The 25,087-nt window shown below is 37.6% G+C and overlaps 1 protein-coding gene across 32 annotated transcripts in view; it reads left to right on the top strand.

The window, feature by feature from the left end:
* The window catches only part of MAP4K4 (mitogen-activated protein kinase kinase kinase kinase 4), a 175,883-nt gene that overhangs the window by 760 nt on the left and 150,036 nt on the right, over positions 1–25,087 (top strand). The window lies entirely within an intron of this gene.

The following is a 25,087-nucleotide window of genomic DNA, read 5'->3' as shown; positions in this document are numbered from 1 at the left end:
CTTTCCTCCAAATCTGGTCTTTTGAGTTTGTGTGTGAATTAAAATTTACTGTGGGCAGGCCTTGCCTGTGATGATTCCAAACCTCTGCTTTGGCTTTCTTGAAAATTGTCATCATGTTTCCTCCTTTGAATGCTTGCCAAGTGCTCAAGGTGGGGAGTTTGGGGTTACCTGGCACTAGTTTATAACTGGCTGTCATACCCTCTACTGATAGATACATATTTTGGGGAAGCAGGGAGGAGTGTTTGTTTGGGCAATGAGAGCAGGAAGAATTACAATGTGGGGATTATAAAATCTGAATTCCAGGAATAACCTGTTTGACAGCTGTGTAATTGAAACAGAAATAAGGGAGAGCGGGGAGTAAAGAGGATGCTCTGGTTTCACACCCACCCAGCTCTTTCTCTTTTTAAAAATCTTACCCCCCCCCCCAACGTAAATGAAACTAACAAATCTGGAGACTATGAGTCTGTGCTGAGTAGCTGACACCTGATGTGACTAACAGTGTTGTTCATTTTATCCAGTGCGCACTCTAGAGATTATGGAAGAGCTGTAGGTAATGGAGGTGCAGGCCTTGAAAATTCAAAACAGAATGTTAAATTCTCCCTGGCTTGGTTTGTTTCTTTTTACTAAATGTTTTCTGAAAGTTATCTGCACTGGGAGACTTTTCTAGCTGTTAGAGTGGGTAGAAAAAAATATCTTAAGCAGATCTTTGTGGTTCACCATGAAGAACTGTCATTGTCTCATTAAAAATGGGGGAGGGGGGAACTGACTGTAGACGTTTTCTTAGGCCAAATTAAGTGTGGATCCTATTGTCTCTTTTCTGCTTTTTGAATAGAGTTTATCTGTCTCTTTAATGCCTCTCCCTAGCCCCAGCTTCCCTTGGCCTGGACAGTGTCCTAACTGGCCTGTGGTCTGAACTTGAGTCAGTATTCTTAGGGAATTAGCATGTGTTTTGTTGGTTAACTGTTGAGGCTAGGGCCAGATATTTGAATTTGAAAGAGAGCCCTGTTAGTCTGCTGGGCTCAACCGAATTTGGAAGGCTTTGGAAAATTTTGGAAAAGATTGTGTTGCAACTCACTGAGTGTCTGGTAACTGGCTTAAAGACATTCTCCTCAGTCCTAGTGTTTGTTTAAGTACTGTTTAGTTTTTTTCTAACCCAGTTTTTCTGGCCAAATCTAAGTGGTGAGTGAAATCTTCCAAGTGAGTTAGCCGGAGCTTGTTTTTGACCTGGTTACATAGTAGTGGGTTTGTTTGTGTCTTATTCGGTCAGCATGGATGTTAAGGGCAGTGGAATCAGCTAGAAGGCAGCAGTTTGTTTTTTTAAACCATAAGAAAACAGAAAGAATGAAACTGGAAGGGGGTATTACTTGGTTTTAAGAGGTAGGAGCTCTATGGCAAGAGTTTGGGCAGGTTGTCATTTCCTCTCCTCATTTCCTTTTTGGTTCCATCCCCTGTTCATCCCAAGCTTTTGAAGTAGAATTGCTGAGCACTGCATTTGGGAAGTATTGGGATACTGTCAGTGACACAGCTCTCTGGCTACAAAGTCTGTACAGTTGAGGAGAAATTCTGTAATTATGCAAACCAAAAGTATTAAGAAATCTGTGCAAAAGTTGCATACAATTCAAAACAAAGTAGTGCCTGAGATTTTGCTCACAAGCAGTTACTGTTTTTATATCATGGAAATTTTCAAACATATGCAAAGAGAAAGAGTAGATAGCTTAGTTTAACAGTTATCAGCACATGACTGATCTTATTTTATCTATATTCTTCTTCTTCTCCTTTATCTTAATGTGAACTCCAGATACCATTTCAGCCTTAAATACTTTAGTATGTTTCTTTTTTGTTTTTTACATAATCACAATGTCGTTTTCACACCTAGAAAAATATCAACTACCCAGTGTTAACATTTTCTTGATTGTCTCATACATATTTTCTTACTATATCAAGAAGTTCTTTAATGTTTACAAATAGGTACTGGGAACTTCAATCTTAGAGATGGTGAAAATAGCAGAGCATCTCTGTTTTCTTCTTTTTAAATGTATAATTTCTTGAACCAGTTACCGTTATGCATGGGGATTAATTTAGCATTTTTGTTGGCATGATTTACTTATAGTGGTTTTGGGATTAGATTATTAACACTAGACTTTGTTTATTGATGCTAAACATCCTTTAGTATTACTAGCATCAGAGTTTGGAAAATATTTGTTACTAATTTGTTATTTATAAAGAAGTCTATTTTTTAAATGTAAGTTCAGGTAAAACACCCAGAAGCTTAACAACCTGTAGTCCTAATTTATTTTAGTGTTATATTTTCTGTGTTTCATTTTTCAGTTTTTAGTGACTGAGGTTGTTTATGTTGTGGCAACTATATTTATGTGGAGTGAATGAGTTGGAAGAGGGAGTTTTCCAAATTGGGAGATGTTGTATAAAAACAGCTTTTTAAATACAGGGTGTCCCAATAGTTGCCATACATAGGGAAAATGGGAAATTGTAGCTAAATGTACTTTTATTTAAAAAATATTCATTACAGAATTTTATAAAGTTTTTCCTTTGTATGGAGACTTTTGAGACACCTTGTATAGTTGAACAGTGTATAATTTTATCTTAAAAGATAGAATTGAAGCCAAGCGTGGTGGTACATGCCTGTAGTCTCAGCTATTTGGGAGGCTGAGGGGAGAGGTTTGGTTTAGCCCCCAGAGTTTGAGATCAGCCTGGGCAACATAGTGACCCTATGACAAAAAAAAAAAAGGCAGAAAAAAGAGAGAGGGAGTTGGAAAACAGGGTAGACAGGGTATGTTTTGTTTAGAGACATTTATTTTTTCCTTTAGGTTCTTGATGGTAGTGAAGGATAACTCATAAATCAAAACTTTAAAAAAAAAGTTTTGAATTTCTATTCACAAGGTTACATTCAGAATGTCATATATTTATAAAAGAAGTGTCTGTAGCATAATTGTGTGCATGTCTGCTTACGGATTGCCCAGGTTGAATAAATATAGTGACTTACAATATTTTCATCCATGGGGACAGTGACAGTATGGAAAATTAAAACCAGAAATAAATCACATTTCCATGTTATTTTGTATTTTATTGTTATTTTTAATATTTATTTGACCGTTTTGTATTTTCTTGGGGGGTAACTACTGCATTATATTTTGTGTGCATATGATGGCTGGTGTTGCAAACTGTCTCGAATAGAAGATTGCCAGCTTGAGGAGGAAAATTCTAGGTCTTGAAAGACTGTAGAGGGCCAGGCGGAATCCGGTAACAGTAACGTGAAAGTCAGGGTGTTTAGAATCTAGCCGGTGAAATGTCTGAAATGAAGGTTTACTCAAGAGAGGGACCATGGACTTCATGGGTAGACTGACCCTGTCTGACCTTGTCCTTGGAGGAAAGGTCTGTAGACCTTGGAGGTTAAGGAGAAAGGATAGTCTAGGCCCAAAGACCAGGTGGTAAGGGGAGCTAACATTGAGCATTTGCCCATTAGGCACTGTGCTAACGCTGTACCCTCATTTGTTGAAGAAAGGCAGGGGAGGGGGGGTGTGTGGCAGAGAAGTTAAGAGTGACCTTTGGAAATGGCAGGAGGGTTAGGGAGTAATGGGAATCTCGGAGAGAGGTTATTTGGGCTTGAGTTGAGGAGGAACATAGTTCTTTAAGCAATTGAGGAGCCACCGAAAGGTTTTGCTGGGATTGGGGATCCCTGGGAGTAGGAAACTTGATCAGATGATGTTTTGGGAAGGAGCAGTAAGATGGTTGGCCTAGGACAGTGGTCCAGAGAGTTGGCGTGAAGACCGAGACAGGATGGTGGCAGTGGTGGCAGAGAGGAGGAGAGGTTGGGGTGTATACTTGGGTATTCCTCTTTCCTCTCTTTAATTTGATGAATTCACTCGTTCTCTGCAGACTTTGGTGTGACCCTTTAAATGGGTATACAGTTTGCCTATTAGATTTGAAGGAGCCTTGGGATTAAGAGGGTGAAAGTACTAAAATTACTGTTGATTACTCAGTGATAAAGTGCCATATAGATTGTCTGGCTTTCAAAAATCATTAGCCTAGCATTTTGGAGCAAGTACTTAGACTTCTGTGAGCTATTCTCTAAATGTTATCTTTTAAGAGTAGCATTTTTTGTTCTTAATAGGAGATAAAGACATCCACTGGGGCAAAATGAATTTTGTAGAACTAGATGTTTTCAGTAGGAGGAGGATTGTATCAGCTGATCTGCCACGGAGTGGCATGTTCAGGCTTGTTCTGAGACATAGATTTCCTTCATACTGCAAGGTTCTGGACTTGGGTAAGGTGGGAGGAAGGCAGCCCTGTTGAACAAGTATTGGTGTGTAGCTTCCTTAAAGAGTATCAACCCCAGACTTCGGAAAGCTGTTTTATTATATCAGGAACATCAAAAGCTTTACAGAAAATCTAAACACCAGATAAAACCCTGCTGATGTTGGGTTTTTATTTCCTTATTGTTTGAAACTTTTGTAATAAATGTATATTCATTTGCATAGGTGGAAACTTGTATTTTGCCTTTTTTCTTAACCGATATTGAATATATATATTTCTATATATTGACATAGTCCAAAAATACTATCTGGGTACTTTTGGTGCAGTACAATGTGTTCATAGATTTTTGCAGATTGAACCTGGAAGAACAAAGAGATGTTTTTTGAATTAATACATCCTACTTTTGAAATAGTGTATCTCTGAATAGGTATGCTAAACCAAGAAATAATCATCTAAGGAGTTTCATTTTCAGGGAACTAAAAATATTATACACTAAGTACATTTTACCTAATAGATAGGTGCTTTGACATATGAATTTCATACATGGCCTTTTATTTTGTTCCTTTGCTTTATTTGCAAATACTTGGCTGGCTGGCTGCTTTTGAGTCAAGAGATTGCCCACTCCTGGAGCATCAGATATTTCCCATCTCTCTTTCTTAGTTATATTAAGTTTATGTTGACTGTGCTTCTTATCATTAATATCAGTGATTTCATTTTTCTTTATTCCAATCATTTAAAAAAATTGGCAGATAGCAATAGGATAGTTAAGTAATTGCAGAAATTACTGTTTTTCAGACTGAGTGGTCAAGGTGCTGAAGCAGGACTATTGGCGAGAGGCTAACACTAGTGTGTGGTAGCCTGGCAGGTTCATTCCCCAGCTCACATACAGGTGTATTGTGGACATTGAAGTAAAATGTCCCAAAGTGCAGACTGCAGTTGGCTGTATTTGAGTTAAGGACTTATTCCATGGTAAATTCTCAATATTAAACACTACTCACTTAGAATTTGTGGCAATTTTAAGGGTTGAAATGATTTTAGGTTATCTTACCTTTTGAGTCAGAGTTTTAAAAATTTTGTTTCTATTACAAGTAGATAAATATTGGTGGATTGCAGTTCATCATATAGAGTATTTGCAAGTAAGTGATTTGAAAATTTACTGCAATAGATTTTTCGCTAATTCAGTTTGGTTTCTTATAATGCTAATCTGAATTATCAATGTTAAAAATTTACTTTGAGGGTAATCAGTTGATTATTGGAGGTAGAGATTCCCAAGTATTTATTTAACTTCTAGAATGTTTGTTTGACAGTTGGTTTGCTCTAAAAATATGATAACACAAGAATTGAGTCAGGGTAAATTTTTTGGACATATTTGAAGGATGGCTAGGAAGAAACAGAGAAGGCCAGGGTAATGTTATATTTACTACTAGTGACCAGTGCGGCAGCAGTATGTTCTAAGGTTTTATAATGTCATATCACCAAACAGAATATCTTTTGTTATGAGGCAGGTTCAGTAATAAAAGTCTGCTGGCATTATTCAGAAGAGAAGCAGCCTCTTGGGTTGAGTAATTAAGAAAGTGAATGTTGGGAGGTACTTTTTCATGTAAGAATTTCAAAGAAAAGGTCAGAATGATAAATTTTAGGACTTTGCAAGTTTTAAAAACTGAGATCTTAGAAATTTTGATATCTAGGTAGCATTATGAGGAACTTAGAACTAAATTGGAGAGACAAAATAGAAAATGATCAACATGCAAGGGTGGTTTCATGCACAAGTACTTACTGTGTTGTTTTCTATGGTATGTCCTGTTCTGAGAGTTAGGTATACAGCAGTAAGTGAAGCTGGTGATACCTTTATCCTGATGGAACTCAGGAAAGATGGGGATGGACAGAAAATGCCAAATATGGAATATCGACTGTCCTGTGTTGTCTGTGTTGTCCCAGGTCTTCTACCCAGCTTTCTTGCATTCAGACACAGTGCACTGGCACGTGGAAATGGCACATGATGCAGTGTTTCTTTTTAAGTCACTCAACCTTAGCAGGGCTGCTGTGTATTTTAAAATACAGTAAAAACAAATAACTAGAAAAGTGAGATGAAAGGTAGACATATAGAATATCAGCCTAAATTTTTTATTATTAGCATCAGAAGATACAATGTTGCCCTGTCATATTGCTATAAAAGTTGTTATACACTTAATCTTAATTTCTGTGATGGTCTTGCTGTGTACCCTAGTCAGCAGACCATACTTTGAGGAGCAGTGAGCTGGCAGGATTGATTCTGAGCAGGGCTGTTAGTAAGCTCTGGTTGGTTGGTGCATTAGTGAGCTGGAGAATTGGGGCTGTTGTCTGAGCCTCGTAGTTGGTTCTCCCACCCTTGAAAAGGAGGGAGCCAGCTGTAAGCACAGTGCTTACAGTTTTGTGCTTAACTGCCAAGTTGTTTTTGACCCCTGGGCATTGGAACGGTCTCTCATATGGCCAAATATGGATAAGTTATCCTGTTAAATTTAAATAAATGAAAGAAAAAAACCCCACTTTACACGTATAACTTAAAAAACTTTTTATTTTAATTTTATGATACATAGGGCCTTAAAAACCCATCAGAATTATGAATACACATAGTTATAGTCAATTGATACTAAAATGCTTATGTCAAAACTCAGTTATCCTGTTCCCCAGAGGTATCTATTTTTGGTGCTTTTAACTGCTACATCTTTATTTACTGCCATATTTCTAAATTATGTGCTTATGTGGCTATTTCTTGATTTATCAGTTTTATGTATTTATTGACTACCTGTAAGAGTAGTTATAGTTGTTGAACTACTGTACTATATGTAGCTACTGTTCAGTAGTAGCTGAATATTTAGCTTCTATACTTGCTCTTTCCCTTAAATGGGTATATCATAATTTTGGGTGAGAATGATAGTTATTTATGTTATCCTGACTATGTAAATACCATTAATCTGTGAGTCAAGCAGTTTAATGTGATTAAGTTTCCTTTTGTAAACCGTACCCCTGCCCCTCATATTGCTTTTACTTTTTCATTTGCTTAGTTTTCTATATACCTATCATTACTTTCCCCCTCAGATGCCCTGAAGGATATATCAAATGCCTTGCAAAGTTCATCCTTTATCAATTTTTCCAAATGCTTAATTTAACATCATACATAAGATAATTTATTATTTCAGAAAACCTATTGACTCCAGCTTTTTCTCTCTGGAGATACCTTATAGCTGGGTGGGTATGGTTGCTGCTAGACCTCGTGCACAGCTGCTGTCCTCGAACATCTGTTTTCTGGATGCCATAGTTGTCTTTTTGGTTTACTATGTTATTTTCCTGAAGCACATCTCCCAGTAGCTTTATAAGAAAGGGTGCATGGGGTATCAAGGTTTTAAGTCTATGCATGGCTGGAAATCCCTGTGTTTTCAACCCCGGCACTTTGCCTCATGTTCTCTTGTCTCGAGCATGATCTCCTTCAGTTTCTTCAGAGACTTTTAAACCTCTGATTTCCTGTGGGTATGGGGTAGTGAGGGATAGTCACCAGACTGTGTGAGGTACAGAAAGGGGACCGACCTATTGCGTTCAGCCACTAAATATGCAAACTTTTACCAGGTGTCCTGCTTTAGCCTTGTATCAGTTGTTTCCAAATAATAATCTTCTCAGGGTGCTGTGGGGTAAACTGCCTCACTTCCTATAGGTATCCTTCTCAGTAGGCACTTAGGTTGTAACTTTTTCCTTTTTATTAAGTCAGTTAGTGCTCCATCCACTTTTCAGCCATCAAAACCTGATAAAAATGATCTCCTGCCATCTTTTCCCCTTTATCTCTTTGTTCTTTTGTTTACCTTATTATCTTTTTAATGGAAATTAACCCTGATGACTCATGTGATCAGTCCACGATGTTTCATTAGAAGTTGTATCTTTGATTTTAAACTTAGGGTTTTGCTCAGTTTGTTTTTATTCCATCCAGAACAATAATGATAGCAACAAAAACAACATAAACAACAAAAATGAAAACTAGAGTATGCAGTGCCTTAGTGCGTGACCTCTGTGCTGGTACTGAATTTGGGAGGTGCAAGCCCAGGGAGATGTGGTTGAAGAAGCAGCAGAGGGAGGCAAGGTGTGAAGCAATGCCATGCTGGGTAGCAGTGCCATGTTGATATCGCCATACTGGCTGCCACTTTGAACAAGCCTTTAAGAGGAATTTGTTAAGCGGGTTTTTTTTTTTTTTCTTAGCTTTATTGAGGTATATTTTATATATTACGAAATTCAAGCTTATGTTTCGATGATTTTTAGTAAATTTACAGAGTGGTACATCTGTCATCACAAATCAGTATTGCAGCACTTTCATCATCTCAATAAGATTCATCATACCCATTTACAGTTAATCCTCATACCAGTCTGGAGCCCCAGGCGACCTCTAATCTGCCTGCCTGTGTTACTTTGCCCTTTTTGAACATTTCATATAAATGGAATCAGACAATGTGTGGTCTTTTGTGTTTAATATTTTTGAGGTTCAACCATGTAGCAATGTGGGGGTTTGTTCCTTTTTATTGCTGAATTATATCCCAGTATATGGATATACCACATATTTTCTATGTTCCCCAATTGATGGATATTGAAGTTGTTTCTATGATAGTTTTTGGCTGTTGTGAATGATGATTCAGCAGGTGCTTTTGCCTGGCATCCTGGAGTTGTTCAGAAGAGCTGCATAGTGAACTGCACTTTGAGGTTGTCCATAGAAGGGAGAAAGGAGCAGAATTTATCTTTCTAGGTCTTCCCATTTCTCCTCATGTTAACCTAACACTTGGTTCTGATGATCCTGTGTGACTGGATGAGGGAAAAGCTATTGGAAGTTTTGCTTCCCTGAGGCCTTTACCTTCCCCACTCGGATTATAGTCATCACTGTGAACTTAACTCATTTCTTTAAACATGAATACAGTTTCTGTCTTATTGCTGTGAAGGCAAACTGTTCACTATCAGTGAGGTCACTGGTATTGGGGACTAGGCCAAACTAGTTGTTTCTTTTCACTATTTTTGTGGGGGGATTCCTTTGTGTAATCGCCATCCATTTGCCACATAATGCTAGAGACTGGAGTTTTCCTTTGTCTCAAGCAGAAGCTATTTGACTCACCAGGATTTTAAAAAACAACAACAACAACAACAACAACAACAACAAAATCCATTATCTTGGGTCAGAAGAATATCCGAAATCAAATAAATGATTTGCTATTTTATATCGGGGAATAAGATTACTCATCTTAATGTGCTTCAAGTACGCCTTCAGAGTATTTTTCTTACATTCTAAAGTGTTTTTGTGTTATCTTTTATTAGGTACTCACTGCATTCAGATCAAACCTAATTAAATAATAGTGTACTTTTTGAAAATTCCTGTACTTAAGAGCTTTCATTCTTACCTGCTTATGACAGTGACAGAATACTGTAGACTACCACAACCCTTACCCCATCAGTTTTTGAGACCCTCTTTTTATATTTGCTCTGTAGTTTTATGATTATTCAAATTTGAGATCTTAGGTTACAGACTGAATGTTATCTGAGCTAGGGCTATGTATTAAGGGACATAAAATTCATTGGGGATCCTAAGTTAGACACTGTGTATTGCCTGAGGTTAAGGATGTGCATTTAAAGTGACACACAATCCATTAGATGTATTCTTTTACCTGCTAGGGCATGACTCAAATTCTAGGGCCTTTCTGGCTTGAACTCAGCATATGTAGAGCATCTTAATTCTCTTTATATATGTACACATGTTTTCTCATCCATTCTTCCCAGAAAAAACTTCTGGATGTTCAGCTCTTTACTTTTCAGTGATTTGAAGGCTTGTTACCTGATTTTGTTTCACTATCTACGTATGTATATTTTGAGCCTGCTCTGCTAGGTAAGATTTCTTTCATTTATTACTCCAGTACTTAATGTGTGTATAATATGTGCCAGGCACCATGTGAGGTGTGCTCACTGGTGACAATGAACAAGAAAGACAGCTTGTGCCCTTGTCGCATATAGCCTAATGTGTAAGGCAGCAAATGAATACACAGTTAAAGAGGATGATGTTGCAGATGGGGAAGAGCAGGGGCCTATGGGAGTGTATGACATGATGGCTAAGCTAGATGTGATAAAGTACACTTGATCTTAGCCAAAAGGCCGAGAAGTGATGATGGATGTGATAAAGTAGATGTGGGGGTATGCACAGTGAGGCTTTATAACTTAAATTTAGATTCTTTGGATGAGGCATAGATGTGTGAAGAGCAGTGAACAGTCTGCTAGGAATTAAAATAAGCCATTGAGCTGATGACTTACCATCTTGATTAATATAGCTTTGAATAAAGATAGGGGGGTGTGTTCCATTGATTGTGGTAAGTGACTGCCTCCATTCAGTTTGCCTTGAGCCAGCTGTCTGTTGGGAGACTTTGCCTCCTACATGTGCTGTTGTTTGGTGTTCCTTGCTGTTTTGAATCTCCTGCATCAGTTCCGAGTTACCAGCGAATCCATTTAGCACCCTGTACATTCCCATACAGAAGCAGGATGGAGGAGGAGCCCTCCTCAGTGTGTCTTATGAGCAGTGTGTGGAATAATATCTGGTGAATGAATGGCCCAAAGTAGGCCACGTTCTACTCCACTGCACACATGGGGGTTACTGCTTTATTCAGCCGCTGGTCCCCATGACCTTAGAGCTGGAAGGGGCCTCTGTGAAATGGGAGCAGTGGTGTACAGGTTTGTGATATTCAAATGGTTATTAAGTTTTTGTAGTTCAGGTTATGCAAGGAAATGATTAAAAGATAAAGTTTTGGATTTTTTTCAGTTGCTATGTATTTGTTTTTTATAATATGGACAAAAAAAAAATGTTGAGTAAAATATTTCTGACCATTCTTGAAGTTACTAATGCTAGCTTTCAAAGTATGAAATTCTTTTTGTTTTACTTTGTATAACCAAGGACTTTGTTAGTCATCAACTCTAAGATTGAATTAGACATTTCATTAGTTTGCTACTCAATTAGTTGAAAATGTATTCTTGTTAAATGAAAAAAAGTGATTTAAAATGCTGAATTTTAGATTGGATGTTTATTGTTTTTCTTTATTCTCTGTTTCATTTGTTTTTGGTTCTATCTGCTGAGGACTTGATCTCATTGGTAGTCTTCTCTCTTTTTTTGCCTTTTGGATGAATTGAGGTTTTTTTTACAATTTCCCTTTATCTCCTTTGCTGGCTTATTAGCTATAACTTCTTGTTTTATAGATTGCTTTAGGTTTGTAGCACATATTTTTAATTTATTACAGTCTACTTTCAAATGATACTATACATTTCATGTATGAGTACCTTAAAATAGTATCCTTCCATTTCCACCTGCCTGGCCTTATAGTATTTTGGTATGCATTTTACTTTTATATATGTTACAAATCCCAAAATATATTTGTTTGAACAGTCATAGTAAGGGAAAAAACCCAACTAACACATGTACTCATATGATTATCATTTCTAGTGCTCTTCATTTCTTGTGTAGATCCATATTTCTATTTGGTATAATTTTCTTCTGCCTGATGGGCTTCCCTTAACATTTTTTGTAGTGTCAGTCTGTTGGTGATGAATTCTTTCAGCTTTTGTATATCTGAAAACATTTTTTTCATTTTCATTTTTGAAAGATATTTTTGTTGGGTTTAGAATTCTAGGTTGACAGGTTTTTTGTTTTTTTTTCCCAGTATTTTGGAAGTGTTACTCCATTATCTTTTAGTTGCATTTCTTCTGAGAAATCTGCTGTCATCCTTATTTTGTTCCTTTGCACGTACGTGTCCTTATTTTCTGGCTGTTTTTAAGATTTTCCACTTATCTGTGGTTTTGAGCAATTTGATTATGATTATGCTGTATTTTGTTGTACTCTTATTTATGCTTCTTGTGTTTGTGGTTTGTGAGCTTCTTGGATCTGGGGTTTAGCAGTTTTATCAAATCTGGAAAAATTTTGGCCATTATTTCTTCAATTTTTTTTCACCTCCCTTCCCCGTTTTTAGGCTTGGGAACTCTCATTACGTATGCATTAAGCTCCTTGAAGTTGTCTCACAGCCCACTGATGTACCATTTTTTTTCTTAATTCTTGTTTGGCTAGTTTGTGTTGCTCTGCCTTCACATTGCCTTGTCTTTTCATCTTCACTGTGGACTCTGCCAGTAATCCCACCAGTGTATTTTTCATTTCAGACATTGTATTTTTGATCTCTAGAAGTTTGATTTGGGTCTTTTATATTTTCTATGTCTCTATTTAACTTTTTGAACAAATGGAATACATTTATAACAGGTATTTTAAGGTCCTTGTGTGTAATTCTAACATCTGTGTCAGTTTTGGGTTAGTTTTGATTGATGATTCTTCTCAGTATTGGTTATGTTTCCCTGTCTGGTAATCTTTGAGTGGATGCCAGACATTATGAATTTTACCTTGTTTGGGGCTGGTTAGTTTTGTATTCCTATAAGTCTTATTGGGCTTTGTTCTAGGGTGCGGTTAAGTCACACAGAAATAATTTTATCTTTTCGGTTCTCACTTTTTGATTTTTATTAAGTAGATCTGGAGCAGTGATGAATCTAGCACTAATTGTTTCCTACTGCTCAGGCAAGACCTTTCTGAGGACTCTCCTCAATTTCCTTTGGTTTAGGAGTTTTTTTTCAGTCTGTCTGGTGGGAACAGGCACTGTTCTTATCCCTATGTGAACACTGGCACTATTCCTTCCAGGCCTTTTGGATTTTTTTTTTCTTCCACCCTTGGGTGGTTTCCTTATATGCATGTGCTGAACGTTACTCAGCTGAATACACAGGGGCCCCTCTGCAAATCTCTGGAGTTCTTTTCTTCTTTTGTGCAGCTCTTGTCTCTCTATTCTTACCTAGAACTTCAGCCACCTTGGTCTACACAGACTCTTCAGCTCCTCCCCAGCTAAGAGAGTCCACTGGGTTCTGCTTAGGTTTCCTCTCCCTGTGCCATGGCCTAAAAACTGTAAAGGGAGTAAGGCCAAGCAGCTGTGTGGCTCACCTCATTTGTTTCCCGTCTCTCGTGGATCATTGTCCTTCATTGTTTGATGTCCAGTTTCTTGAACACTATTGTTTCATAAATTTTGTGTGGGTTTGTTTTGGTTGTTGTTTCAAGTAGAAAGGTAAATTCAGCCTCTGTTAACTCCATCTTGGCCGGAAGTGGAAGTCCAGTGTTATTTCCAGTCTGTCTCTTCAGTCACCATTCATTAACTATGAGACTTCAGCAACACGAGCTATGAAAGCAGCCCCCTCCTCTTTTTTTTTAAATGAGGGTAATGGAGAGAAGGAGGAAAACAACCTTAGATTTTAAGAGAGCCATTTTAAAAACAAGTTTATTGATATATAAATCACACACCATATTATTCACTCATTTAAAATATATAATTCAGTGGCTTTTAGTATATTCACAGGATTGGGCAACCATAGCCACAATTGTATAACATTTTATCACCTCCCAAATAAACCTCATGTCCCTACCCCCCCCACCAGCCCTAGGCTACCCCTAATATACTTTCATTCTTTGTAGATTTACCTGTTGTAGACGTTTCACATAAATGGAATCAAATAATATGTGTTTTGTGAGTAGCTTCTTTCACTTAGCATGTGTTCAAGGTTCATACATGTTGTAGCATGTGTCAATACTTCATTAATTTTTATTGCTTAATAATATAACATTGTATAAGTATACCTCATTTCATTCATTCATTCATTAGTTAATGGACGTGTGGGTGGTTTCCACTTTGGGGCTGTTAGGAATAATGCTGCTATGAACATTTGTGTACACATTTTTGTGTGGACTATATTGGGTACATATCTAGGAGTGGAATTGCTGGGTTGTATGGTAACTTTGTGTCTAACCTTTTGAGGAATTATTAGACTGTTTTCCAAGGTGGCTGTATCATTTACATTCCCACCGGCAGTGTATGAAAGTTTCAGTTTTTTCACTTGCCAATACTTGTAATTATCTTTCATTTTCATTAGTGCTGTCCTAGTGAGTGTGAAGTGGTATCTTATTTTAGTGGCTTTGATTTGCATTCCTTTGATGACTAATGATGTTGAGCTTCTTTTCATTTGCTTGTTGGCCGTTTAAATATTTCCACTGGAAAAATGTTTTTAAAAATCCTTTACCCAGTTTTTAAATTGGGTGATAAGTTTTTTAAATTTTGAGTTTTAAGAGTTCTAAATACAAGTCCCTTACCAGGTATATGATTTGCACAAACTTTCTCCCATTTATTATTATTATTATTTTTTCCTTTTCACTTTCTTGATGATGTACTTTGAAGCACAACAGTTTTAATTTTGATGAAGTCCATTTTATCTATTTCTTTTTGCTTGTGTTTTTGGTGTCACATGTAAGAAACCACTTCCTAATCCAAGGTTATGAAGATACGTAAGATATGAACATACTCCTATGTTTTTTTCTAAGTTTTATAGTTTTAGCTTTTACATTTAGTTCTTTGACCCATTTTGAATTAATTTTGTATATGGTGTGAAGTTGGGATGCACTTTCCTTCATTTGGATGTGGATATTCAATTGTCCTAGAACCATTTATTGAAGAAACTGTTCTTTTAGTTGTCTTAGAACCATTTATTGAAAAACTGTTCTTTTACTGTTGAATTGTTTTGCCACAGTACTTCTTGAAAGTCAGTTGGCCTTAAATGTGAGCATTTCTTAGACTCTTTTTACTTCTGGACTCTTAATTCTGTTCCGTTGATCTCTATGTTTATACTGTGCCAGTACCACACTGTGTTAATTACTATAGTTTTGTAGTGAGTTTTGAAATTAGGAAGTGTGAGTGAGCCTTTCAACTTTGCACTACAAAAGAACCCGTTGATTTTGCTAATCTTTTCTCTAGTGACTGACCTTAACACTTACTTTCAAAAAGCTTTTTTTTACAGTTGCCCAAAGGTTTATGAATTGGGACTTACTCTTCTTACAGTAAAATCTCTACTATTTTGCTGACTCATATCTATTTATAAATATGTACATATCACACATACAGTAGGCCCCCACATATTTGTGAGGGAATATCTATAAATATTCCTAAATCCCCTTCTCCCTGCATATGCATCAGGCAATAATTTGTTGTCACTGATTCTTTCAGAATCTTAGTGACCTTATAAATTAAGGACCATGTACAGAAGTGGAAAAAATAAAAGACCAAAGGAAAAGGAACCAAGCTAAGAACACTAGATGCAAAATAACTCTACTAGGCTATTTCATTATTTCTTATAAAACATTTCACTGTAAAAAACTCCAGAATATGTACAAATTACATACCTACATAACATACCTGTCATCCCAAAAGTATAGAGAAATTTGTTTCTTAAGGAAGACCCTTTGGAATACTAATAGTTCATCTTGAACTTCAAGGGTTGATTAATTAAAAATTTTTATTAAACCAATAACCTTATTGTACTTAAAATATTTTATCTAAGAGTAAAAATATGCTTTGCTATACCCCACTGTTCCAGTTTGACAATGATAAATGACAGAGTGCCTAATCTCCCATCATCTGACCTTACAAAAAATGACAACTACCCAAGGAGCTTTGCATTTAAATTATAATACTGAAACTCATCTGGCCTTGTGATAAGAGTAAGTTATTTAATCTTTGTCTTAGAACCTCACTCATACATTGTGGATAAACCTCACATCTAATTGCTTCAAGGAACAGTGGTGACTTTAAGATGGTTTGGAAGTTTGATGGTGCTACATAAATGATAAACAATCAAGCCTTTTCAGGTTTCGTTTAATATTTATTATTCTTATATTCACAAAACATATCATAGTTTTCATGTAATTTTTCAACTGCTTATTTATTAAATATTAGCAAAGGAGGAACTAAAAACACAGATTTCATCCAAGCAACCTGTTCAGACTAAATTACAGGAAGGAAGGTTTTGGTAAAATGCATTTCCTCTACTTAAGAAGAAACCTATTTTGAGAAACGAACTTTAACTTTGAAAAATTATGGCATCTTTGTGCAATATATTTACACTTAAGAAACATCATTATCTTACATTTCAAAAGAAGTTTATTGATGAAAACAAGGAACTGCCCCCTGCAAAGAGTAAGAAATATATTCTACAACTCTTTTATATAACTAATCATAAGAACTCTGTCTTCCCCTTAAACAAAAAACTATGAGAAAACTATCCTTCCTATAAAGTTTGACACCGATATCAACCAACCTTGGATTAAAATGAAAATTAAAATTCCTTTCTAAATCATTTGCAGAATTTATTTGAACATTCTGATAATTATTACCATGTAAACTCATTAAATGTTAGGTCTGGGAGGAGGCTTGAAGATTGTCTAGTCCAAACTCTGGTAAAAGAATGGATCAAAGATTTATTTGTTCTAGAGGCTGTAGACCTTTTACAGAATCACGGAGCTCACCAGTCACAGAAATGGAACTAAATCCTACCTCCTTGTAGTTAAAAAATCAATTAAAAAATTTCTTGCCCCCCCGAACATTTCTTCTGTGAATCCTTCAATAAGTTTTCACCATTCAGAGAATGTGGTAAAAATATGAGGCATCAAGAACCGTAAGAACAAAGTATGTGAACTCCATACCTGTATTAGTCTGCTATAACAAAATGCCTCAGACTGGGGATTTTAAACAACAGAAATAATTTTCTCATAGTTCTAAAGGGTAGAAATTCAAGATCGAAGTTTCAGCAGAGTTAGTTTCTCCTGAGGCTCCTCTCCTTGGCTTGCCGATGGCCACCTTCTCACTGTGTCCTCACATGGCCTTTCCTCTGTGCATCTCTCCCTGGTGTCTCTCTGTGTGTCCAGATTTCTTCCTCTTATGAGGACACAATTCATATTGGGTTAGAACCCACTGTAATGGCCTCATTTTAACTCAAGCACCTCTTTAAGGCTCTACCTGTAAGTACAGTCACTTTCTGAGGTACTGAGGGTTAGGGCTTCAACATACGAGTTTTGGAGGGGAGACAGTTCAGCCCATAACAATACCATAAAGTTTTTCTGGTACTAAAGATACAGAAAATAGGCCAGGCGCGATGGCTCACACCTCTAATCCCAGCCCTTTGGGAGGCCAAGGCAGTAGGATGGTTTGAGGCCCAGGAGTACAAGACCAGCCTGGGCAACACAGAGAGTCCTTGACTTTACCTCCTCCCTCCCCCCCCCCCCAAAAAAAGCTGGGTATGGTGGTGCACGCCTGTAGTCGTAACTACTTGGGAGGCTGAGGCAGGATTGCTTGAGCCCAGGAGTTTGAGGTTGCAGTGAGCTATTATTCAGCCACTGCATTCCAGCAGCCAGGGTGACAGAGCAATACCCTATCTCTTAAAAAAAAGGACACAGAAATAACTGCTTTAAAGTACTAATGATTTATTAATGAATACAGGTAGAATATCCCTTATTTGGAAATGCTTGGGACCAGAAGTTTTTTGAATTTTGGATTTTGGACTTCTTTGGATTTTGAAATATTTGCATTATACTTACTTGGTAGAGCACTCCTAATCTGAAAATCTGAAATCTGAAATGTTCCAATGGAACATTTACTTTGAGCATCATGTTGGTGCTCAAAAAGTTCTGGATTTTGGATTTTCAGATTAGGGATACTTGACCTATAAATTTGGAACTTTATTTTTTGAAACTAAAAAATACATAGGGTCCTCTAATCACATATGTATCAAATTCATTCAACAAAAATCACTACAGATGCTATTCTAGATAATGGAGATACAGGATTGGCAAAAAAGTTAAAGACCATGCTTTCATGGGGTTTAAGAATACAGAAAATAAATGCATCAGATGGTGATAATACATCAGTCAGTATTTGCTGGCTAACAAATCATGCTCAAACTTAATGGCTTAATCCTATATAAGCTACATTTTGTTTGCTCACGATTTTGTCTGTCAGCAGTTTGGATTGGGGCCATATTCAGTGTGGTAGTTCTTCTGCTTGTCTTTTCTAGGGTCCCTTGTGCAGACAAAGTCAGTTAACTCAGGGCTGGGTGGTGTGAGACTTTTTAAGTATCCCAGCCTTTTCTTTGTCATATCTCAACTTGCTCTTTCTCTCCTTTCTTCTTTTTGTTCTTTATTAAGGAATTTTGAATCAAAGGTTTTGACTATTGTGGAAGATACCATTTTTGGTGATGGAAATGGAGTCATAATGCTGACCTTTTTTAATATCTTCATTTTATGAAAGAGTCTAATCACTGTTAATTGCAGTGATACCCCTGCTTCCAGTTTACAGCTAGGAGGATTTTATATCCATTAATTTGGGTAGGGTGCTAATACCAAAATGATAAATAAGTCGTGAACTTTGCCTTGGTTTTAGGTGCTCAAATGCCTCAACTCATGTATGGCAACACTAGACATGCTTTTCTTAGCTCAACAGGAAATGAGAGTTGGGCTTGGCAGGAGGAAGTCATGCATACCCAGCTTTCAGTGTGCAGGCTTCTCATTAGTTTTTTAGGAGAGTAAATGAAGTTTATCTCCTTCCCAAAAATGTTGATTACGAAGGGGAAATGAGATATAGCTACAGGTAAACTAGATCATATCTGCTGTTTATTTGTCAGAAGATGAAGTTTGAAGATGAGTTTCCGGTGTTAGGGCCAATAAAACAAATGGTGGGATTTGGGGTTTAAGTGCCTGAGTTTAAGGCTCTCATATAGGAACTCTCTTTTTTTCTTTTTGATTAATTTTTAATACTCATTTCATTAAAGACACAATAACTCTTAATTTATGTGTAGGGAAAAAGAACAAAATCTTGGCTTGAAATGATCAGTTATTTAAAAAATTCATAGCCTTCTCTCATTGAAGGAAAAGTTGGCCTAGACTCCACTGCCAGGTGATATTTCAGTTTCATTGAGTGGGGACTGTCTATGGTATGCCATCTCTAGGGCCGAAGCTATTTGTGAGTTGCGGGTATTTCACAATGATTTTGGTGAGTTTAGAAAAGAATAAAGATGTGCTAAGCTCAATGATGACTTGTTAGCCTTGAGTAATGTGATTATACAAATTAATGGAAATGGAGAGGTGAAGACTCAGGAGAATATAGAAAATATGATGACCTTGCAGACAAGACTGATTTGTGGGAGTTTTGGAATCAATGTAATTAGTAAAGAGAGGGAGACTGGTCCCTTGATGGTATGTTAAAAAAAATAAAAAGCTATCTTGAGTACTGACATGGTTCATGAGCTGTTTTATATACTTTTCCTCACTTTATCCTTATTTTACATATGCATGGAGAGGTTAAGTAACTTGCCTAAAGTCACAAAACTAGTAAGCAAGTGGAGAAACCAGACGTTAAGGCATTTCAGTCTTGACTTCTAAGTTTAGCACTTAACCATTGTGCCAAACTCTTTTCCAGGGTCTTCACAGGTTGAATTGCTAGGCAAGATGTGAGTAGGCAGAGAGAAGCTGGGAGGGCTTGGGGCTAGAGTTGATAAAGGGAAGACAGGGTTGGATGGGAGTAAGGGTGGGGTTGAGAGTCTAAGGAGGTGGTGGGAGAAGGAGCAGAAGTTGCCAACCCTGATGATTTCCTTTTTCTCTAGTTTTCTGTGCCTACTTCAGAGCTTCCGAAACTCTAATGTGCACTTGTTCAGCTGCAGAGCTTGTTAAATGCAGATGCTGATTCAGCAGGTCTGGAGTGGGCTCTGGGATTCTGCATTGCTAATATGCTTCCAGGTGGTAACATAATTCCACACTTTGAATATTAAGTGGTAGGAGAGCAAAGAAATTGGAGGAGGAAGTGTTGGTAGTTAGCAGGTTATTTAGATGTTTCATTGGAACACAGCTGTTAGGGTGGCTTATTTGGGCTAGGATATGTCTTATCTGTGTAGTATAAAGTGTCTTCTGTATCTCTAATTCAAATTGATGATTTTGTGAACGGATTATGATGTTCAGTTTGGGATTGTAGTATTTCTGAGAAACACAGGATGTTTATGTAGGAAGGGGGGGTGTTAGATTGTGTACTTGACAGAGAAGTGAGGGACTTTGTGGCCTTGTCAGGACTAGGGTCACTCTTGTGTGCTCTTGCTCTCTGTCTGCCTGGGTTAGAAGGCAGTGCAGTGAAGCGCTGCCACCTCCCCTCCACCCCCACCCCATTTGGTGATTTGGTGACATGACAAGATCATAAACTGATTATGATTCTCATATTCTATTTCAGTTTGTAGCATATTTCATGGCACAAAAATAAGTGAGAGAGTGAATGAATAGAGGAATGAATGAAAAAACTGGTTTCTGGGTGGGGTAGGTCACAGAGTGGGTCAGGGGCTGGGATGGCCTCTAAGCCATGGCAGTACGTTTCTAGTGAAAAGAGATGGTGCGATTGTGGTGTTGTGGGAGAAGGCTGCAGACCCAAACAGCGGCAGGCTTTCTGACAACAGCTGTGTTTTGAAAGAGGGGGAAAGTGGGCACATGTAAATACAATCAGGTGTGTAATTTGGGAATAACTTTTAGGCACGGTTTTTAGTTCTTGATTACATTCTCTCCCTTACACCTAGAAGAGTAGGCAGTCATTGTCATTGTGGGAATAGAAAATTCAAAAGCTTGATTGTGAGAGTAAGGGAGTTCTAAAAGGGAAAACAGTGGATAGAAGAGCTTGAAGATTTAATGTACTGTTGAGAAAGAAATGAGGAAAAAATCAGTCTGGGCAGAGATTTGTACAACATAATTGTACTTAAGTGTTTGTGTCTTTGGGTGGAATGGTGGATAAGGTCAGTGGTTTTTATGTTGAACTCCTGGAACTGTAGAATGATAGTTCTGCAAGGATCTTCACAGAGCTTCTACTCATCCCCCTTGTTTTACCTAGAAAAAACCTCAAGGACCCAGTGAGGTGGAGGGACTGACCAATTGAAAATGCTGTCAGCATATAGTAGACTGCCCCGTGGGCTTTCACATTTTTGTCTCAAATGACTTGATGACACTCTGGCTTTCTCTCCTCTTACTTATTTTTAAAAAATATACTTTTATTGAGGGCATTTCATGTACAGTCATTGTAATAATAAACATTGTTCTTTTTATCATTTTCTTTGATTTTTAGAATATGCGTTCTGAAAATTCAGATATACAAGTTAAGTAATATTTTGTTATTGTTTTCTTGATAGGGGAATAATGACTAGATTTATTTGTCATAACCCTCAATTTGGAAAAACAAGTTGAATTATTGCTGAATTTCTGCATTGGGCATAGTTGGTACCATATTTTGCATTTTGTTGCATCAGGCCAATCTTTGGAGAATAACATTTTTAATACTACATTTTCTTATGAGTCACATGAATAAAAACCACATTTTAAAATTTGACCTTTCAAAGCACTGTACTTGAGCTGAATTGCATTTATTTAGCACTACTCACAGGATTTTTACTAACATTAATTCATATTATCTAATTATCTAAAAATATAGAAATAACATTCCCATTTTACAAATATGTCTTTGATATATAATTTCCACTGTGGAACACATCAGCAGACTCCAAGATTTAAAAAGAGAGAGCATAGAAACTTGTCAGACACTAGAAATTGTCAATACTTCGTGGGAGACATTGATACAAAGGTGTAATCTCCTAAAGCAGACTTGAGAATTCAAAATCCACTTCTGAGTGGCTTTGGAGACGTGCATTTTCCCCCCTCCAGGCCAGTGTAAAAAAAACATTTCCAGACAGGAGATTGCCCAGACTTTGTAACTGGGGATCACTGCTTGAACAGAAGACTCTGGATGATAGCCTGTCTTTGAAATGTCTTTGAGTAATGTGTCAAGGGTGAGGGTAGTGTTTTGCTTTTTGTTTTTACTAAAGCCTTTTGACCCACCTGTTCAGAAGGAGGTGGTAATTCAGAATTCTAGAATGGTCATATGGTAACTTTTCTTCAGCTTTCCCTAGCAAATACAGCTTTTTAGAGCAGACTCCCTCCTCCCAAAAAACCCAATAAAAGTAAACAAGACAATAGGCCTACCTTCAGCTGTTAGCACCTTCTCTGGCTAGTTGTATTCCCTAACTCCTGCTGCACCCAGTGAACAGAATTCTTTCTGAGACCTTCCTGTGGGCCTTGCAGTTGCTGACTATGGTTTACATCAGCGGGATGTAGCAGTAGTGGGAAATCTGAAGAAAAAGCCATGGGCAGAGATTCTCAGCTCCGGTGCACCTTGGAATCATCTTGGAGAACTTAAGCCTTATTCTAAAGCAGCAAGTCCTAACCTTGTCTGCAATTTGCAGTTACCAGGGGAGGTAAGAAAATAATTGATGTGTGTGGCAACGCCAGGATCTCAAACTTGATTGTTCTGGGGTGCCACCTGAGTGTTGGGATTTTTAAAAGCTCCTGGCTTCTTCTAATGTGCATTTGAGCTTATAAACCACTGAGTTTGGACCACACCTGTTGGCTGGAATTGGCCAGTTTCAGCCCTGTGACTCTGACGGGTGTTGAATTTGGAAGTTCTTTGACCCATTCTTCTACTTACTTTGCTTCTTTTACCTTCATTTATAACTCAGTTTTGGGAAACACAGATTCAGTTCATTATGGAAATTTCCTTCTTAGCTAGTTTTATATTTGAGTGGAAGAGGTAAATGAAAGTCTGCTTTTTTTCTTTCTCTTCCCCTCCCTCACCCCCACCATGCCCCAAATTTCTGACACGTTTTACACATTCTGATTCTCTCTTTGGAGAGGATGAGACAGAATCAACTTTGCATTTAGAACTTAAGGAATATGTATTTCTCTGCCAGCTATGGGAGATTCACCCTGAGAGATTACAAAGCAGACTGTTTCCAGTACCCTCCCTAGACCTACAGATGAGGCCCAGAAATCTGTATTTTTTTTAAAACTTGTATAAGGGACTGCATAGCCAAAGCCCAGTATGTGCTATGTAAGGATGTTTTGGTCAGTGACATGACATATACGACAATAGTCCTATAAGATTATAATAACGGATTTTTACTGTACCTTTTCTATGTTTCAATATGTGTAGTTACACAAATCCTTACCATTTGTAACAATTGCCTATTCTGTATGGTAACATGCTGTAGAGGTTTATAGCCCAGGAGCAATAGGCTATACCATATAGCCTAGGTGTGTATAGGCCGTACCATCTAGGTGTGTGTAAGAACACTCTATGATGGTCACATGACAAAATCGCCTAATGGTGCATTTTTCAGAATGTATCCTCATTGTTAAGTGACACTTGACTGTGTTAATTTCAAAAGAATTTGCTTCTTATAAAGAGTGAAGGATTTGCAATAACGTGGTGTATATCTGGGATTTACTTGAGAATAGCTTAGTATAAGGAGGAGGTGGGTAGGAGTAAAGATGAAACAGAACTGGCCACGCATCAGTAATTATTTAAGCTATTGATGGGTACATGGGGTTCATTCTATTACTCTCTCTACTTTTATAGTGTGTTTGAAGTTTTCCAGACTAAAAAAAAGTGTTTTGCTTTTTGAAACAGGGCTCGGCCACCGCCTCAGCCCTGTGCACGTACACTTGAGCTGTTGGGTGTGTTAAATGTCACGATGGTCATCACCATTTTGGCTTCAAGTCAACAAGATAACATGAAAAGAGACATTCTCTCACACGATGCTCCTGTGCCCACATCAGCATCTGAACATTGTTGGGATGTGAAAGGAACACTCTGGCAGATGGTGTGTGTGGCTGGTGACTTGGGGAGGAACCAGGGTGCCTGTGGGCACAGGGCGTTTTCTCTCGGCGTTCGGCATGCTATAGAACTTAACTCTGTAGCTTATGTGACAGTTCTATCTCTTCCCGTCCTGTCTTCCCCTTATAACCTATTTCTTTGTGGCTACCTCAAGTTTCTTTTGGTGGAAGTCTGGATAACAGCTGAGTGTCACAGAATCTGCTGCATGTCTGCTGACCCGTGTGGTGGATCCTTGACGTTTAGTTTCTTAGCTTCAGAGATTCCTCTGGTTTGGGTGTTGCTGCTAGAATTAACTTGGACTCTGGCTTGGGGTAACTCATTTAGGCATTTCATCTCTTAGTTTTTACTGTGAAGATAAACCAATCAAATCGATTTATGTGCCAGAGAGTTGCAAATTAAAGAGTTTTGAAACTGTTACCTTTGAGTGAGGATTCTTTGGGTCTTTGCATTTATTTCTAGTAATTCAAGGGCTTTAGAGGAATTATGATGACTGCTTTTGAATTGGTGTGGATTTTAAAAACTGACTATCACACGTTATGTGGTCTGTTGTGAGTGGGTGTGCAGGATGATGTGGACACTGTGCTACAGAGAACTGCCAGTAATTAACTAACTCTTGAGCCTTTCCTCGTTAATATTTTAGTTTTGATTTTATTGTTGACTAAAAATCCATTATTATTAGTTAAGTATTAGCTAAATATTAGCTAATCATCTCAGAGTTAATTGCAGGCCTTTAATGGTTGTGAGAGGTCCTCTTTTGACTTTTCTCTCCTGCAGTTTAGTTGGCCTAGTTCAGCCGATACTTTATATTCCATTATTAAGGCCTCGGGTTTTACTTAGAACAAACTTTATTTTGAAGTTAAAGAGCCTTAGTGGACAGGATTGTAGAATGTGTTCCTTAAACTGCATAGGAAAGAGCAAAAATGTTTTTTTGATTCGTTTGGCTGGATTGATGAGATAGAAGAGGAATTTAGTTTGACCCTCTGTCTTAGGTTCATTTTCTGTTGCTCATAATAGAATACTTGAAAATGGTCAATTTATTTAATATAAAGAAAAGGAATTTATTTCTTACACTTATGGAGGCTGAGAAGTCCAAGGTCGAGGGTCCTTATCTGGTGAGGGTCTTCCTGTTGGTGAGGACTCTGCAGGGCATCACATGGCAGGGGGGCTGAGTGTGCTAGCTTAGG

The sequence above is a fragment of the Eulemur rufifrons genome, chromosome 19 (genome assembly GCF_041146395.1).
Source record: "Eulemur rufifrons isolate Redbay chromosome 19, OSU_ERuf_1, whole genome shotgun sequence".
Classification (NCBI taxonomy): domain Eukaryota; kingdom Metazoa; phylum Chordata; class Mammalia; order Primates; family Lemuridae; genus Eulemur; species Eulemur rufifrons.
The sequence above is the reverse complement of the archived record's forward strand: the minus strand, read 5'-3'. Positions and strand labels throughout refer to the sequence as shown.